This window comes from Sus scrofa, chromosome 9 (genome assembly GCF_054392235.1).
Source record: "Sus scrofa isolate SSC_HxYL_T2T_F1_AM1 chromosome 9, Sscrofa_HxYL_maternal_Yorkshire_Landrace_v2.0, whole genome shotgun sequence".
In the NCBI taxonomy this organism is placed as follows: domain Eukaryota; kingdom Metazoa; phylum Chordata; class Mammalia; order Artiodactyla; family Suidae; genus Sus; species Sus scrofa.
This window is the reverse complement of record NC_139391.1, coordinates 34,857,330-34,875,593: the sequence shown is the minus strand read 5'-3', so window position 1 is coordinate 34,875,593 and position 18,264 is coordinate 34,857,330. Positions and strand designations below refer to the sequence as shown.

The following is an 18,264-nucleotide window of genomic DNA, read 5'->3' as shown; positions in this document are numbered from 1 at the left end:
GAAATAACTGAAATTACTATATCTGACTAGGTCAAGCTGAATTTTTAAAAATTTGTTTCCATAGAATAGGCAGTATATGATAAAATTATTTCCATGCAAAAGTTATTACAGTATAAAATACTTAGAAGAGATAAGTAGCATAGGGTGACAATCCTAATAATTCCTTTTATTGTTTTAATATGTAAAAACTCAAATAATCAATGATGGGGAAGTACCATTTTAATTAAATAAGCTATATAGAAAATACTTTGATGAAAATATCTCCCAAATGATCCATATTTTAGGTATTACAGTCATCCTAGTTCATTCACAGGAGTGGAGGGTATTATGTGGGCTATGGAGGCAAGATTGAAGGTTTTGGAGAATCACAAGGATGGTTGAGGATAGAGGAAACCAAGCCCTGCATTTACCTTCTGGGAGTTTTTATTAAACAGAGCATATGCCCTAAACGAATTCCCCATTCAACAAACTGTGGAAATCACATTTTCAATTAAATTTCATTTCTATCATACATTGTTTTCTTTTATTTATTTATTTATTTTATTTATGTTGTCTTTTTGTCTTTTCCAGGGCTGACCCGTGGCACATGGAGGTTCCCAGGCTAAGGGTCTAATCGGAGCTGTTAGCCGCCTGCCTCCCCAGAGCCACAGCAAGGCAGAATCTGAGCCATGTCTGCAACCTACACCACAGCTCAGGGCAACACCGGATCCTTAACCCACTGAGCAAGGCCAGGGATCGAACCCGCAACCTCATGGTTCCTAGTTGGATTTGTTAACCACTGAGCCATGACGGGAACTCGATACATTGCTTTATAATCAAGATGAAGGTATGAAGGTAGTCTAAGTGGTTATTTTGTGCCTCATGGCAGCAGATATGTAAAGCTTAAATTTTTACTTATTATTTTTGCATAATGCAACATTATTTGTGATTGTATGGGGAGTCTGTAGACAACACCAGCTGTGTGTTATTAATAAAAGAACCAAGCCCCACATTAACATGTTTTCCTCAGGCTAAGGCAGGAAATAAGATATATTAAGTGCTGTAAACTTTCATAAAATGTAATAAATAAGACAGTTTGTTCATCTACTTGGTGTTTCTTTTGCCCAATCTTTGAAAATAAGAGTAAAAATTATGAAAGACATTTAGGAAGAGAAAAAACTTTAAATAAAAAAATCATAAGAGAGACTGCTTATGAGCTAAGAATAATTCAAAAATGATAATCAAAAAAATAGCAACTAATATTTTTCATATGGTATGATGTGTGATTATTAAGGCATTGTGTTTTCCAGACTTTTTCCACATAACTGAATTAATAACAAAGCAAAATTTTAATACTCTTTAATTCTATCTTCAAGAGTACTAATGTGCTCCCTAAATTACTGAATTAACATCTCCAAAGTTTCCTAAAAGCCCTTTATAAGAGGAACAGAAATGAATCTCAGTATATACACTGCATACTTTAAAGCTAAGACATAAAATTTTAAAAGTGTTGTAAAAACCCAGGTTTTAGCTCCAAAGATCAAGTCTACTCCAATTGTGCACCTTGGCTATTCAGGTAACCTAGAAAAATTGCAGCTTTTCAGTACAATGAAATGCATTTTATCTTTTATACTTCTGCTCTTGGGGATGATATATTTTCTACAACTGATTCTTAGAGCTGTAAAGGAATTGTAACATTACACAAAAGAAACAAACTCTTTCATTTAGAAGAATGAAATTCCTTTCACACTATCAGTTCAAACACACAAGGGGCATATAAAGGGACCTGGGCTATCTCTTTGGTTGTGGAACTTGGAAACAGGAACCTGCTGTCTCAGTTTGCCCTTACTTCTGACTAACTGCTCAGTCCAGGAGAACTCAATTAACAAATCTGGGTCTCAGTGCTTCCTATGGAGAAGAAGGAGCTTTTAAAACAGGCTTTTAAAAACATAGACAAAATTCTTCTTTTTTTTTTTTTGTACTTTCTTTTACAATAATTTTTCTGTGAATTTTGGATATTTAGAATTTATCAGAATTTATCAAAATATTAACTATCAGAATCAATCTAGATTTCACCAAAACAATAATCCCAAGATTCTCTAGTTTACAACTTTCTTATTCTGCCTAAAGAGGATAGCTTACACAAAACAAGTAGTTCTAGGAGCTCCTATCGTGGAGCAGCAGAAATGAATCAGACTGGGAACCATGAAGTTGCGGGTTTGATCCCTGGCCTGACTCAGTGGGTTGGGGATCTGGCGTTGCCGTGAGCTGTGGTGTGGGTCGCAGACACGGCTCAGATCTGGCATTGCTCTGGCTGTGGTGTAGGCCGGCATCTGTAGCTCTGGTTAGACGCCTAGTCTGGGAACCTCCATGTGCCATGGGTGCAGTCCTAAAAAGACCAAAAGTAGTCCTAGGACATAGGGGAGTGGTGGAAAGTGAAAAAGTAGCAGTAGTTAATGAATATTGCTAAACAAATTAAAAACCATCCTGTTAAAAAAAATAAAAATCATCCTGTAGTCATCAAAAGTTTTTTAACAGTAGGATAAAATTAGATTCCCAAAAGATGTGAGGAAAATTTGTATCAGGAATTAGAATATGGAGACAGAGTTAAGAAACAGTATCATTTAATGATCTAAGCAAGTGAGGGAAATGCTGAAACTAGAGCAATAAGAAAGGAGGGTGAAGAGCTCCCACTTTTCAACAGACACATGGTAAAGCAATAATTACCTGTCCTATTATAGTTAGCCTCAAGCTCAAAGGAGCCGTCCTTTCCAAAATTTATAATACAAGATGATATATGTCTCATTACCTTATAAAATAATCTGCAGGGGATATCATATCGTTGTTTTGTTAGAGATTTTCTTTCATAACCTGGTTCTGAATCTGTTTGAACTTTTTAATCATTGCTTTAAGAAATCCAAGGAGGGGGAAAGACAATTTATCTAAAACTATAAACCTGAGCAATGAAGCAAGTCATGTTAGTGACCACTGGCTCTAACAGACACTGAATGAGGCTCTCCAGGTGGTGTCCCTCCTGGTCCCTCTCTTTGCTTGTATTATCAGTCTTACTTGTGGTTACGACTCTAACAATGATGTTGGACAGCTCCCAAGAAATGCCCACTGATGAATTTTATCTGGAATTTCAATTTCTTTCTTCTACCCCCCTAACACAGCCTTACCACACCAGTCATTCAAGATGGCATTCAGAGGCTAGAATTCCTACTGTCCTTGAGCCTTGAACATGGAACCCTATAATGTATTTTGGCTTGAAGCAGAATATTCTGGCATATTCCAGCCTGCCATAATCCTGTCAGACTGAGGCTCAAGGACCATCACAATTTTCAACCTGATAGATGCTTCAGGATCAGGTCACTAATTATTTAAAGTATGCTCAAACAGAAGGCCAAAAAGCCCATGGAAAGATGCGTAATATCGCTAATTATTAGATAAATACAAATCAAAACTGCAATGAGGTATCACCTCATACCAATCAGAATGGCCATTATCAAAAAGTCTATAAACAATAAATGCTGGAGAGGGGGTGGAGAAAAGTGAACCCTCCTACAGGTGTTGGTGGGAATGTAAATCAGTACAACTACTATGAAGAATAGTATGGAGATTCCTTTAAAAACTAAATATAGAACTACCATGTGATCCAGCAATTCCACTCCTGGGCGAATATCGGGAGAAAACCATAACTCTAAAAAATACACACTCCTCAATATTCATTACAGCACTATTTAAGATACCCAAGGCATGGAAACAACCTGAGCATTCATCTATAGAGGAATGGGTAAAGAATACATGGTTGGGAGTTCCCGTTGTGGCGCAGTGGTTAATGAATCAGACTAGGAACCATGAGGTTGCAGGTTCGGTCCCTGCCCTTGCTCAGTGGGTTAACAATCCGGCGTTGCCGTGAGCTGTGGTGTAGGTTGCAGACGCTGCTCGGATCCCGCGTTGCTGTGGCTCTGGCGTAGGCCGGTGGCTACAGCTCTGATTAGACCCCTAGCCTGGGAACCTCCATATGCTGCGGGAGCGGCCCAAGAAATAGCAAAAAGACAAAAAAAAAAAAAAAAGAGAATACATGGTTGGTACATATTTAACAATGGACTATTACTCAGCCATAAAAATGAATGAAATAATGCCATTTGTAGCAGATTATCACACAAAGCGATGTTAAGTCAGAAAGAGAAAAACAAATACCATATGATATCACTTATATGTGGAATCTAATTAAAATGATACAAAATAGCATATATAAAACAGAAACAAATTTAGATTTTAAAATCAAACTTACGGTTACCATGGGGGAAATCATGGAGGGGAAGGGATAAATTAGGAGGATGGGAAAAACATATTCATACTTCTTTATACACCATACACACACTGTTTTATATACTACTGTATATAAAATAGATAATTAACAAGGACCTACTGCATAGCACCAATCTACTCAAGAGTTTGTATTAACCTATATGGTGAGAAAAGAATGGGTATATGTATGTGTATAACTGATTCACTTTGCTGTACACCAGAAACTAATACAACACTTTGTTAACTATACTCCAACAAAATTGTTTAAAATGCTCAAAAACATCTCCCAACAAAAATGTATTTAATACACCTTGTCTCAGTTTGCTGCCTTGCCATCCATGTCTCCAGCTTAACTTCTGCCATATTTTTGACCTTTGATTTTTTAAAGGGGTATGACTTTCACAGTTATCACGCACAAATGAGGACCCAGAATCCCTAAGACTCAGCTCTTACTTTACAGACTAAATATTGGTGCCTTGACCAACCGTCTTGGTATTTAACCCTCTGCTATGAGAATTTGTCTTTACTATTCCCTTCGAGGAACTAAAAAACTATAGAAGAATTTATTCTGCTATGCCATCATAATAAACTGCTGTCTCTCTGATGGATATTTGGAATCTGATTGGTTAAGATGGAGCAAAAAACTTTCTTTACCTATTCAAGTGGGAATTATTCCTGTGCCGGGGATTACTAAACTTAACGACTCAACAAAAAAAATCATTGAGCCCCAATAATGTGCTAAGGATTTTTTCAGGCATTGAGAGTTAGAAATGTGAATCAGATACAGACACTGACCTGAAAAAGGAGAAAAACACATGAAAAGTTGTTATACAACAATTACAAAAATAACAGTAAAAAGCAACTATTGGGTCAAGAGAGCAGATATCCAATCTTTATGTCATGGAAGGTTCCTTGAGAAGATGACAAACTGAGTTGAATCTGAAACAATGAGTAGAAGCAAAACCATTCCCAGCAGAGAAGACAGCATGGTCCTTAACACTAAAGCAAGAAACAGCATGCAACTTACGGAAACCTCTACTCTGTGTTACTGGGACATAAAGTGTGAGACAATATAGGAAATGATGAGACTAGAAAAGATTAAATCAAGGAGAACTACAATATTATGCTAGAGAATCAACTGGACTTAGTTACAACAACATCAACAGAAAAAAAAAAAAAAATTATGAAGGTTTGCCTGGTAGGTTTCCTCGGGTTAACAGGATATCTGCGGCCTCAAAACTCCCCCTCTGAAAACTTATGTTTGGTGAGACGAAACTTGAGCCATAATTTTAAATCTTTTATTCCTACAATGATCTTCTGTTTATCAAATTTGAGGTGTGATATATGGTCTGCAAATAGTAAATACAGGGGTTATTTACTCCCCAAAGGCATGAATCAAGCTTGTATTAAGTGAACATTTTACGCAGTCTGTTTTACCCAGGAATGCATGACAAACCACAAGATTCCTGAAAGCTGGTCTTACAGTATGCTTCTAGTCCTCCAGGAAATCCTTCCGGCTCATTGGGCTGTGAGCATCCTTGTAAGCTACCGAGATATTTGTTCAGGAATTGTTGATCGCTTATGACTGTGCTCTGGAAATGCAGGCTCCAATAAATACTGGACCAAACATATGTAAAAGCTTACCAAATACTCTAAATAATGATATGGAAGAGAAGAGACATCTATGCTAAATCAGCACAGTCTATGAAGTACATTGAATTAGAAGCAAACCAAAATCAAGCAATAGCTGAATGGAAAAAAGTTTCCTCTAATAAACTCCTGGGCATATATCCGGAGTGCATAGGAATCAGAACACACCTCTGATGCATTATACATTCTGTTAATGCTGCTGAAGAACCCACCCTAGATTTACTCTTTCTCATAAAATAGCAACTCTTTAGACTAGAACTTAAGGTCTTTATCTACATTCTTGTAATAGAGCAGGACCCTATGGGGCCTTTTGGGAGCACACTCTCCTCCCCACCATGTCCTCTGCCTGCCTTTTGTCTGTAGAAAAACTCTAGGTTCCTAGGCCTTCCCTGAGTTCCGGAGTAAATTTAATTACAGAAGTGAGAAAATTCAGAAAGAAAGGAAAATAGTCAAGTAAGACAAAATAATAATAGTTTAGCTGTTATACAATGTCAAGGGCATTTAGCTCCTCCTCAAGTACCATTGAGAATAACCTGAGCTATATCCTTTGAAGCGTTTGGCAGATACTGAACCCCCACTAGGTGAAAGATGTTAACTACAAGCTGCTCACAAGTACACAGACCCAGGACGAGTTGGAACCAGAGGTTGATAAAGTTGACTCCGAATTACCTCATCACCAACCATTCAAAGGATGTCCACAAGCTGATCGCACACCCCACAACCCTGCTCTCTTATCTTATCTTTAAAAACCTTTCACTGCAAAGCTTCAAGGAGTTCAGATCTCTTAAGCATGAGTTGCCCTGGACTCCTTGCTTGGCCCCTGCAATAAACACTGTGCTTTCCTTCACCACAGAGATCCAAGTTTGGTTTGGTAACATTCTTTCTGAATAGCCACCATCATATATTATATGCCAACTAGATCCTCCCTGGTCTAATGAAAGTTATTTACTTACCAAACCCCATTCATCTAAAATGTACATGCAAGCCTACAGGTACACACAGACACACTCTATTAATTCCCATTACTTTAGTGTACTTCATGTTTCCTAATTTTCATGTATTCATTTGTATAGTCAAATTATGCAAATATAAAAGCTCTAATTGAGCCTGTGTTTTCTGTATGTATTTGAAGTTTTTTATGTTATAGAAAGAACATAAGAAATTTTGGGTTCTGTCACCATTTTCATTTATGAATGTGCCCTCCTTTTTTTTCTGGGGATATTTTAAACTATATGATCTCTTTTTCCCTTTCTATAAAGGACTAATAGTGTTTTTTGTTTGTTTGTTTGCTTTTTAGGGCCGCACCCATAGCATGGACGTTCCCAGGCTAGGGGTCAAATGGGAGCTACAGCTGACAGCCTACACCACAGCCACAGCAACACAGGATCCAAGCTGCGTCTGCAACCTACACCACAGCTCACAGCAATGCCGGATCCTTAACCCACTGAGTGAGGCCAGGGATTGAACCTGAATCTTCATGCATCATAGTTGCGTTCTGAGCCAGGAAGGGAACTCCGAGACTAACAGTATTGATTCATGGGAAGATTATGGTGAGTGAGTGCTGAATGGGTGAGTGAGAATTGCTTACCACAGGTAAGCATGAAAAATGTTTAATAAATATTAGGTGAATAGGAATGTACTATCTTATAGAAAATTGTAATTTATTCAATTAACTATAACTGCAATTGTTATTTATTCAATTAACAACCATTGTGTGCCTCCTCTATGCCAGGTACTATGCTAGATGCTATCGTATGATTCCTGTCCTCAAAATAATTCACTTCTTTTGGTCCGTTGAATTAAAAATTAAAGTATGTGTGTATATTTTTATATGTATACAGATAAAATAGAGGTTTATAATGTGAGTTTTTAAGTTGCAGTTGTCTCAATTCTGACTCATTGATGCTGAGAACTAATATAAGTCAAATACGGTCAAGGAGGGAAAAAAATCAGAAGATAATATTGCTTGCTTTTGATCAGAATTGTTTCACCAAAGAATTATCTATTATTGCTTGCCACAAACTATCAGCTATTAGAAACTGCAGGTCAACATAAATCTTCTCTATTGCTCAGTTCACCCTGCTTCACTCTATTCCAGTGGCTACTAGGAATAACATCAAAGCATCTTCTTCCTAGTGGACCATGAAATTAAAGCTCAGCAAACTGAAACAGCCAGTGGGTCTCTTCGTTGGCTAAGGGCCAATCTGTGAAGTCAATAAAGAATGGAATGGGAAAAAGTAATGTCTCCAAGAAAATGTTTAAATCTTGATATCAGGAGAGCATAATGATAGGAAGAAGCAGCCAAATGTAATCAGAGTAAAGCCATAAGATTTGAGGATGGTACTCAGAGACCAGAAAGAAGAAAGTATACCAGGACGTTTACCTGCCTTTGTTCACATAATTTTTGGATAGTAAAAATAAATTCTTTCCAGACAAGGAAAAAAGATGAAAAAATTCTTTTATCTTTTTTTTTTTTTTTTTTGTCTTTTTGCTATTTCTTTGGGCCGCTCCCTCGGCATATGGAGGTTCCCAGGCTAGGGGTCCAATCGGAGCTGTAGCCACTAGCCTACGCCAGAGCCACAGCAACGCGGGATCCGAGCCGCGTCTGCAACCTACACCACAGCTCACGGCAACGCCGGATCGTTAACCCACTGAGCAAGGGCAGGGACCGAACCCGCAACCTCATGGTTCCTAGTCGGATTCGTTAACCACTGCGCCACGACGGGAACTCCGAAAAAATTCTTTTAAATGAAAACTCTAATTGTTCTGGTCATATGGAAATCTAATAGTCCCATTAAAGTTAGGACTTGAAATTTTGGTATTTGTGTGTAAGATCATGATACCATATACCATTTTCTTTTCATTTATCAATTCAATTTTACAACAGCACAAAACTGTTTTGTAAATTATTATTTATTGAATTCTTATCATAGGCCAAGTCCTATTCTAATCACTATATGTATATGTATTCATTTTTTATAACAACTCTATGATATAGGCACATAATTATCCTTATTTTGTCAAAATGGAGACTGAGACACAGGGAGATTAATTAGTCTATAGTCACACAGCAATATATGACCAAACCAGTATTTAAATCAAGGCAATTTGACTCGAGAGTTTTACACTTAATCACTATAAAGCGTGTATTAAGCATGAGGCAATATCAAGTGGAAAAGATTCACAGGAAAATAAATGTAATATTTGCCCTTTAGGATGTGCAATCTTACAGCAGGGGACAGTAGGTAACTTTTAATGTGTGATAAAATGAAAAATACAGTTTCATAGCAGTATATACTAGGTTAGATGCAGCTGCAGAGGAGAGAGCAGGATTTTCTACTTATAAAAATTTAGATGGTCAAGAAAATCTTGAGTTAAACATTGAACTAAGTTCCCCTATTAATATAGGTATGCCTTTAGTAAGAGACAATGAAATTTATTGAATGTGTCCCTATGTCACACATTATCTTAAGCCCTTCACATAATTAGTACCCATAAAACATATATGAAGTAAGAACTATGTGCCCATTTTACAGCTGAAAATTTTCAGGTACAGAATACAAGATTAACTAACCAGAGTATAAAGGAGTGGGGCCAAGATTGAAACCCAAGAGGTCTAATCGCAAAGTCTGAGCTCTTTACTATTCTCTTAACTACACTTTTAGGACTAAGAGCCTATAAGGAGACTCCATCAAACTCTAATTGGCAACATTCATCCTCAGGATTCCTGTGACTGTAAGGTGATCAGGCAGAAGAATAGGTCAAAGCTAAAATTCTTGTTATCCTTCATGCCAGAATCTATTTTTAAAAGCTGATAACAATATTGAGAGAAAAGATCAACTTCTATTTTTCTCTACTATACTATAATGGAACTGACAGGGAATTGTTAACAATCATAAAAACTTATAAATGAACAAATGTGAAGAAGATAATATTTACTGGGCACATTTCAATATTTCAGGTACTGTACATATTTAATTAATATAATGTAATTCTCACAAATAGCTATCATTATGTTGTATATGACACATTAGAAATAAAGATCAAACAAATTTATAAAGGATCATATATCTAATAGATCCTGAGTTCAAATTCAGGTCTATATGACTCAAAAAATGTTTTTGATTACTTCTTTATACTCTAATGCTACTTAAATGGAAGTTTAAACACTGAAAGCATGAGAACAAAGTTTGGAATTGTGAATAGGCTCAGTTCTTGCTATATTCTTTTCTTTTCTTTCATTTTATTTTTTTCCTACAGAACCTGCAGCATACGGAAGTTCCTGGGCTAGGGGTTGAATCAGGGCTCCAGCTACTGGCCTGCACCACAGTCACAGCAATGCCAGATTGAAGTCGCATCTGGGAGCTGCAATGCAGCTTGTAGCAATGCCAGATCCTTAACACACTGAGACAGGCCAGGGATCAAATCCACATTACGGATGCTATATCAAGTTCTTAACCCGCTAAGCCACAATGGGAACTCCTTTTGCTACTTTCTCTAGCATGACGTGATGGCACACTCTACCTCCCTGGTGAGGATCTGTCATGAACTCAGCAGCCCATATATGTAAGGGATTGGACAGTGCACTGGGTAATCAACTGTGATGGATTATCATGCTGATGTCACAGAGGTAAGTCACATGGTTTCAAGGTTTTTATTATCTTTTGGCTAAAAGCGGCATCTTTGTATCATTGCGAATTTTTGGAATCAAGATATATGAAGTCTAAATCATCTATTTCAAATATACCAGATCCCAGTTAATTTTATAACAGTGGAAAATTAAGAAAAAAATACCTGAGGAACAAATAAATTAAAGAGAAACCAAATAAGACTAAAAATGGCAAAATAAATCAGTATTTATAGAATAGAATAGAATTTTTCTTCATTAAAAGATTAGATAGACAGAATTATTCTTCATTAAAAGATTTGTCAGCAAGAGAAAGACAAATACCATATGATATCACTTATAACTGGAATCTAATTTATAGCACAAAGGAACCTTTCCACAGAAAAGAAAATCATGGACTTGGAGAATAGACTTGTGGTTGCCAAGGGGGAAGGGGAGGAAGTGGGAGGGACTAGGAGCTTGGGGTAAATAGATTCAGGATGTCGCCTTTGGGATGGATTAGCAATGGGATCCCACTGTGTAGCACTGGGAACTCTGTAGTCACTTATAGGGAACACGTAATGTGAGAAAAAAGAATGTATACGTGTAAGTATAACTGGGTCACCATGCTGTACAGTAGAAAAAAAATATATAAAAAGATTAGATAGATAGATAGATAGAATTATTTTTAAAATCTGTATAGCAATTAAACCAGAAAAAGGAAAATTGTTCAGGCAAAAAGTTTATAAATTGTGGCCATAGAAAGAAATGGTGAAACTTGGCTGTGCCATATTTAAATAATTCCTCCTACCCCACTTCCAGAACCACTGCTGAACAACAACAAAAAAAGTTTAACTGAAACATTCTAAGAGTTTTCACATGTATCCTCCAATTTTCTCACAGACCCATGGAGAAAATAGAAATTCTAAAAATAAATAAATTACTAAGGCAAATCCCTTATTAGTAGGAGCCACTGCATGTTACAGAAGCGTCTTAGTAGTAAATGCAAGATAACCAAGACTCGCCAGCCTCCAGGGCCCTGTTCCTAGCCCTCTGCTCTCATGAAGCACTGTGTAAAATGACACTTAACAGGATCTCAGAATAGAAAGCAGATGCCAGATCAATTGTCAGCTCAGCACTTTCTTTCGCCAGTCACACACCGTCATACTATAGAACAGTGTCTCATTGAAAGCAACATCCAGTCTTTGCTCCTATAGCTCCAAAGGAGGATGGTAAGTTGATCACAGCTCAACTGGGAACTGTGCCAAGGAGAATTAACCTATAATTTTATCAGAGCAAGAAGTTGGTCTAGAATCAGAACACCCAGATTAAGAATAAACAAGATGAAAATAAATGGCATGCCAATTGCACACATGATACAGCAAAAATAATAAATCAAAACAAAATATCAGGCAAAAAAAAAAAAAAAAAAAGACGAAGAACCAGTCTGGAAAGAACGATAACTCAAACGAGAGAATTAGGTTTTTTGCAATTGCCTCATGATAGATAATTTCTCAAAAATATAAATGTAACAAAAATAGATCTCAAGAAATAAAGAGAATGAGAATGACGAGGTAAGTTGTGGGCTAAGGGGAAATGTTGAGAACACAGCACCATTTCTTACCTAATGAGTAAGTTAGAATAAGAAAATATAGATACTTCTAAAAATCAAATTAATAATATAGAGAACAGGTAAGGGCAAACGCATAAACCGAAGAGGCAAAACAAAACAAAACGAAACTACTGGAAAAATGGCAATTGCTAGGGTGGATAAACTAAGGGATAAGGCAGGCAGACTCAGGATGACTCAACACGAAAAAAATTAATATACAATTGACTCATGAACAACACAGTCACGGCAACGTGGGATCCAAGCCGCGTCTGCGACTGACACCACAGCTCAGAGCAACACCGGATCCTTAACCCGCTAAGCAAGGTCAGGGATCAAACCCACAACTTCATGGTTCCTAGTTGGATTCGTTAACCACTGAGCCATGATGGGAACTCCTAGGTTGTTTCTTTGTCTTGGTTATTGCAAGTAGTGCTGCAGTAAACATTGGGATGCATGTGTCTTTTTGAAATACGATTTTCTCTGGATATATATCCATAAGTGGGGTTTCTGGATCATATGGTAGTTCTGTATTTAGTTTATTTATTTTAAAATATAGTTGATTTACAATGTTGTGCCAATTTCTGCTGTACAGCTTAGTGAACCATACATATACATACATTTTTTCCTCATATTATTTTCCATCATGTTCTATCCCAAGAGATTGGATAGAGTTCCTGCACTGTACAGCAAGAATTTATTGCTTATCCATTCTAAATGTAATAGTTTGCATCTACTAACCTCAAACTCCCAATCCATCCCTCTCCTCACTCCCTCCCACTTAGGAACCACAAATCTGTTCTCTATGTCTATGAGTCTGTCTCTGTTTCATAGATAGGTTCGTTTTTGCCAGATTTTATTATTATTATTTTTTTTTTTTAATTTTTCTTTTGTCTTTGTAGGGCCACACCTGCGGCATCCGGAGGTTCCCAGGCTAGGGGTTGAAATGGAGCTGTAGCCGCCGGCCTACGCCACAGCCACAACAATGCAGGATCCCATTTATAGTTTTTTCTGGGTATTTGCCCAGGAGTGAGATTGCTAGATCATATAATAGTTCTACATAAAGTTTTCTGAGGATCCTCCTTACTGTTTTCCATAGTGATTTTACCAATTTATATTCCCATGAACAGTGTAGGAATGTTCCCTTTTCTCCACACCCTCTCTGCACTTGTTATTTGTAGACTTATTAAAAATGACCATTCTGAGTGGTGTGAGGTGGTACCTCATTGTAGTTCTGACTTGCGTTTCTCTAATAATTAGCGATGTCAAGATTCTTTTCATTTGCCTTTTAGCCATCGGTTTGTCTTTGGAGAAATGTCTGTTTAGACCTTCTGCCCAATTTTTAATTGAGTTGTTTGTTTTTTTGGTCTAAAGCTGCATGCGATATTTGTGTATTTTAGAGATTAATCCCTTGTCAATTGCTTTGTTTGCAAAGATTTTCTCCCATTCAGTGGGTTGTTTTTTCATTTTGCTTATGATTTCCTTTGCTGTGCAAAAGTTTTTATGTTTAGTTAGGTCCCATTTGTTTATTTTTGTTTTTGTTTTCATTATTTAGGAGGTGTATCAAAAGAGATATTGCTGGGAGTTCCCGTTGTGGCTCAGAAGTAATGAACCTGACTAATATCCATGAGGATGCAGGTTAGATCCATGGCTCTACTCAGTGGGTTAAAGGATCTGGCATTGCTACCAGCTGCAGTGTTGGTCACAGATACGGCTCAAATTAAGAGTTAAGAGTGCAGGAGTTCCCGTTGTGGCTCAGCAGAAGCCAATCTGATTAGTAACCATCAGGTTGTGGGTTCGATCCCTGGCCTCCTCAGTGGGTTAAAGATCTGGCATTGCGGTGAGCTGTGGTGTAAATCACAGATGTGGCTTGGTTGCTGTGGCTCTGGCATAGGCCGGCAGTTATAGCTCCAATTAGACCCCCAGCCTGGGAACCTCCATATGCTGCAGGTGTGGCCCTAAAAAAGAAAAAAATACAAAACAAAACAAACAAAAAACAAAAGAATATTATATATATACATATATATGTATATGTGTGTGTGTGTGTGTGTATGAATGAGTCACTGTGCTGCGCAGCAGAAATTGGTTGGCACAACATTGTAAATCAACTACCCTTTAAAATATATAATAACTAGGAGTTCCCGTCGTGGCGCAGTGGTTAGCGAATCCGACTAGGAAACATGAGGTTGCGGGTTCGGTCCCTGCCCTTGCTCAGTGGGTTAAGGATCCGGCGTTGCCGGGAGCTGTGGTGTAGGTTGCAGACGCAGCTCGGATCCCGCGTTGCTGTGGCTCTGGCGTAGGCTGGAGGCTACAGCTCCGATTCGACCCCTAACCTGGGAACCTCCATATGCCGCGGGAGCGGCCCAAGAAATAGCAAAAAAAAAAGACAAAATAAATAAATAAATAAATAAATAAAAATAAATAAAATATATAATAACTAAAAGGGAAAATGTGTCATCATCAATTTCTTTTATATATCTCAATTAAGAACATATTCTATATTTTAATACTATAAACAGTACAAATAGTTGAGTGAAATAAAAAAAAATTGTTACTTTACCATGTGATGCAGAGTTCTTAATAAATAGTTCAACATATTTGCATTACTCAGGCCTAGGACCTTGGCAGATGTTGTGTTTGGGCCCCAGGGTTCCCTGGCAGAAGCCCAGCTCCTACCTTTAAATTCCTCCTCTTGGGCTGGTTGGATTGATGAGGGAAGGGTGTTACACAGTCTTGCCTAGAGAGTGTTAAACACAGCTATTAGTGTTTCAGAAGCCACAAAGAGTAAGAGTGCTCAGGTTTTTAATAATGACCATGCACACTTTTACAGAATTCTCTTTTTCACATTGTACTTTGCACTCCACTATGACTCAACTTTCTGTGATGTCCAAGTCCTACTGTATTATTCGCTCCAGGAAAAGAACATTTTAAAAAGCAAATAAAAACAACTAAAAGAAAAAAAACTTCAGATCATCTGCTTGATACAGGAAGGGAATTACCCAGTCTGGTGTGTGAGGAGGTGACCTGGGTGTCCAGCTCTTCAGGGCGATCATTAACAGCCACACAATAATCCTGCTTCCAGAGATGTCTGGTTCTACCAATTCATGATCCTTTGGGAATTTCTGCAATGCCATATTGTATCTCCATTTCTTCACTAGGATTCAACTTCCACTAGCCTGCCACACCAGTGGCCATTCTTTCTTTAGCTTCCTAGCTACAAAATATCGATATTTTCCTTCTAAAAGGTATAGCATGCACACAAAGGAAAGAGTAGCTTTATAGAGTAGAAGGCTGACAAATATTATTTAGATAAGTGATCAAAGTCAACATCAATAGTTTTAAGTCATGTTGATAGTAATACATGATATGATATGATGTATGATATGATATATGATATATGATATGATGAAAATGACTCTTTACTTCTATGGTATTCTTCCCCAAAACCTCAAATCCAAACACCAGCCTTGTCAGCAAAAATTACCAATTGCTTTCACAAAATACCTGACTAGTAATCTCTAAAACTGTCCAAGTCATTAAAAATAAGGAAGGTTTGAAAAACTGTCACAATCAAGAAAAGACTAAGGAGACATGATTACTAAATGTAATGTGGTGTCCCGGAGGAGATCCTGGACTAGAAAAAAGACAATGTTTAAAACAAAGGAAATCTAAATTAAGTATAGACTTTGGTTAATGGTGAGTTAATATTAATGCATTTATTGTAATAATGTGCCATACTAAGTTAAGATATTAATAATAGGGGAAACTGGGTATGGGGCATTTGTTAACCTCTGTACTACCCTTGTAAATTGAAAATTGTTCTAATAAATAAAGGTTTTTTTAAAGTATTAATATAATCTATATTGTATCAAGTACAATTGATACAATATTATCAAGTATTATTGTATCTAATAAGTATGTATCAAGTATTATTGATACAATGAAGTGTCAATATAATCTCTTCTTTGTTTTCTCTTTTTTTGTGAGTTTTTATGATAAAAAATGCATTGTTGTCATTTAGTGCAGCTTTGAAAGATAAACACAAGTGTGCAGTCCACTGTCCTTACCTAGAAGCATCTAACATTCAATTTTAATTCATCTGCTCTATGAATCAGCAATGATCCTATGACTATCACTGGATCTCCTTAGATGTGATAACGACATCACCTTTGGTGAATGATAATGGAGAGAGAGAGAATCCAAACAGAATTATGAAAAGAATCATCATCTATGGATAGGGCACAACTTGGGCATGCTAAACCTAGAGTAGCATGTTGTAAATTAAGTAACAGAAATTCTGCAGAAGCTGAAAATCTAAGCCTGAATTTCCTAGGTGAACCAAAAAATCCAGAACCAAAAAATCCAGAAAAAAATATTTTTTTGCTTTTTTTTTAAGGACTACATATAGAAGTTCAAAGTGTGGCATACGGAAGTTCCCAGGCCAGGGGTCGAATCAGAGCTACAGTTGCCTGCTTACTCCACAGCCACAGCAACATGGGATCCGAGCCATGTCAGCAAACTACACCACAGCTCATGGCAATGCCAGATCCTTGACCCACTGAGCAAGGCCAGGGATGGAACCTGCATCCTCATGGATATTAGTCAGATTTGTTTCTGCTGCCCCACAATGGGAACTCCCAGGATTTTTAAGAGAAAGAAGAGAAGGAATCTCGGGGAATGGTACTAAATCTTGGTTGGGCATTTAATATAATTTCAATGGAATTTCAGGGTCAGGGTGATCTTGCTTACTTGAGTGTCCTGAAGTCTGTCATCCTTAACTCTTGTAACACTCAGTTATTATAACAAACTCTTTTGAAGTCACAACTCTGTCTTCTACGTCTTTTATATAATCTTTGCTTGATGCTGAGTTTACAACAGAGTGGATATATTAAAAGTTCTTCTGACTGAGTAGTAAATGAAGAATGCTGCTAAAATTCAGAATGTATTTTGTATTTGTTCTGCCCTAACCCATAGTTTAACATCCTGACTCCCCGGTTTTTGCTAGGAGCATGTTCATCTAGTGAAAGGACACAAGCACCATGGCTTTTGAAAATATTTCCTCAGTGACAATTAAAGCTGATTCTCTCACTGAAATTCAATTAAAAAATTATTTCTGCATAAGCAGAGCTAAATAATGCCCTGTGAGTGACTTGATAGTTTAACCTAAAGTAGCCAGCAGGACTACAATCCAATAAAGGTTTCAGATATCTTCCATCTTAAAAAAGAAATTCCAATAATTTATCATGACTCTGACCAGAATTCCAAATGGCAAAAATGGTTGGTACCAGTTCATTGTAAAAATAACAAGTGTTCTTAAAGATATATTCTATATGTAACTTTTTTTTTTAAGGGTCATACTTATGGCATATGGAGGTTCCCAGCAATGCGGGATCCGAGCAGAGTGAAACAATACCACAACTCAGGGCAACACCAGATCCTTAATCCACTGATCAAGGCCAGGGATCAAATCTGCATCCTCATGGGTACTAGTCATATTTGTTTCCACTGAGCCACGATGGACACTCCTATATGTAAATTCTTATTGTCACATACTTCTATTCCAGATTCAATTTTGCAGTTTTATGCCACATTTGGCTTTAATTACCACCACGATTCCTATCTCACCTGTTCCCTTACTCTAGATGTTAGTTCTCTCCTTTTTTCTGCACACATACATATATATTACACATCAAGACCATTTGATTCCCATTGATCAATCCATCATTTTATAGGCACCAAGCCATTCTCCTACTTATATTCAAGTTTAAACTCCTATTTTCTCCATGTGAAGTATTTATGTAAATTAGCTGTCTCGACAGGGGTTACAATTTTAACTGATCAAAGGTAAAAGTCATTCATTTCAGAATGATTTTTCATTTCAGAATGATTTTACATTTCAGAGTTTACAAAAACAAAAGTCCTACAGAATATGTTTTGCTACTCACATGACTATATTTGAAAGTAAAGTAGGAGTTCCTGTCATGGCTCAGCAGTTAACGAATCCAACTAGGAACCATGAGGTTGCAGGTTCGATCCCTGGCCTTGCTCAGTGGGTTAAGGATCCGGCATTGCCGTGAGCTGTGGTGTGGGTCGCAGGTGAGGCTCG

General features: G+C 37.3%; 1 long non-coding RNA gene across 3 annotated transcripts in view; it reads right to left on the bottom strand.

Annotated features, from left to right (window-relative positions):
* The window catches only part of LOC146399834 (uncharacterized), a 309,733-nt gene that overhangs the window by 121,059 nt on the left and 170,410 nt on the right, over positions 1–18,264 (bottom strand). For 2 of the 3 annotated variants that reach the window (XR_014815147.1, XR_014815144.1), the window contains one exon: positions 14,835–14,895. The exons of the other annotated variant lie outside the window; for it this stretch is intronic. This is a non-coding gene — a long non-coding RNA (uncharacterized LOC146399834). The remainder of the gene's footprint in view (positions 1–14,834; positions 14,896–18,264) is intronic. 3 annotated transcript variants of the gene reach the window in all.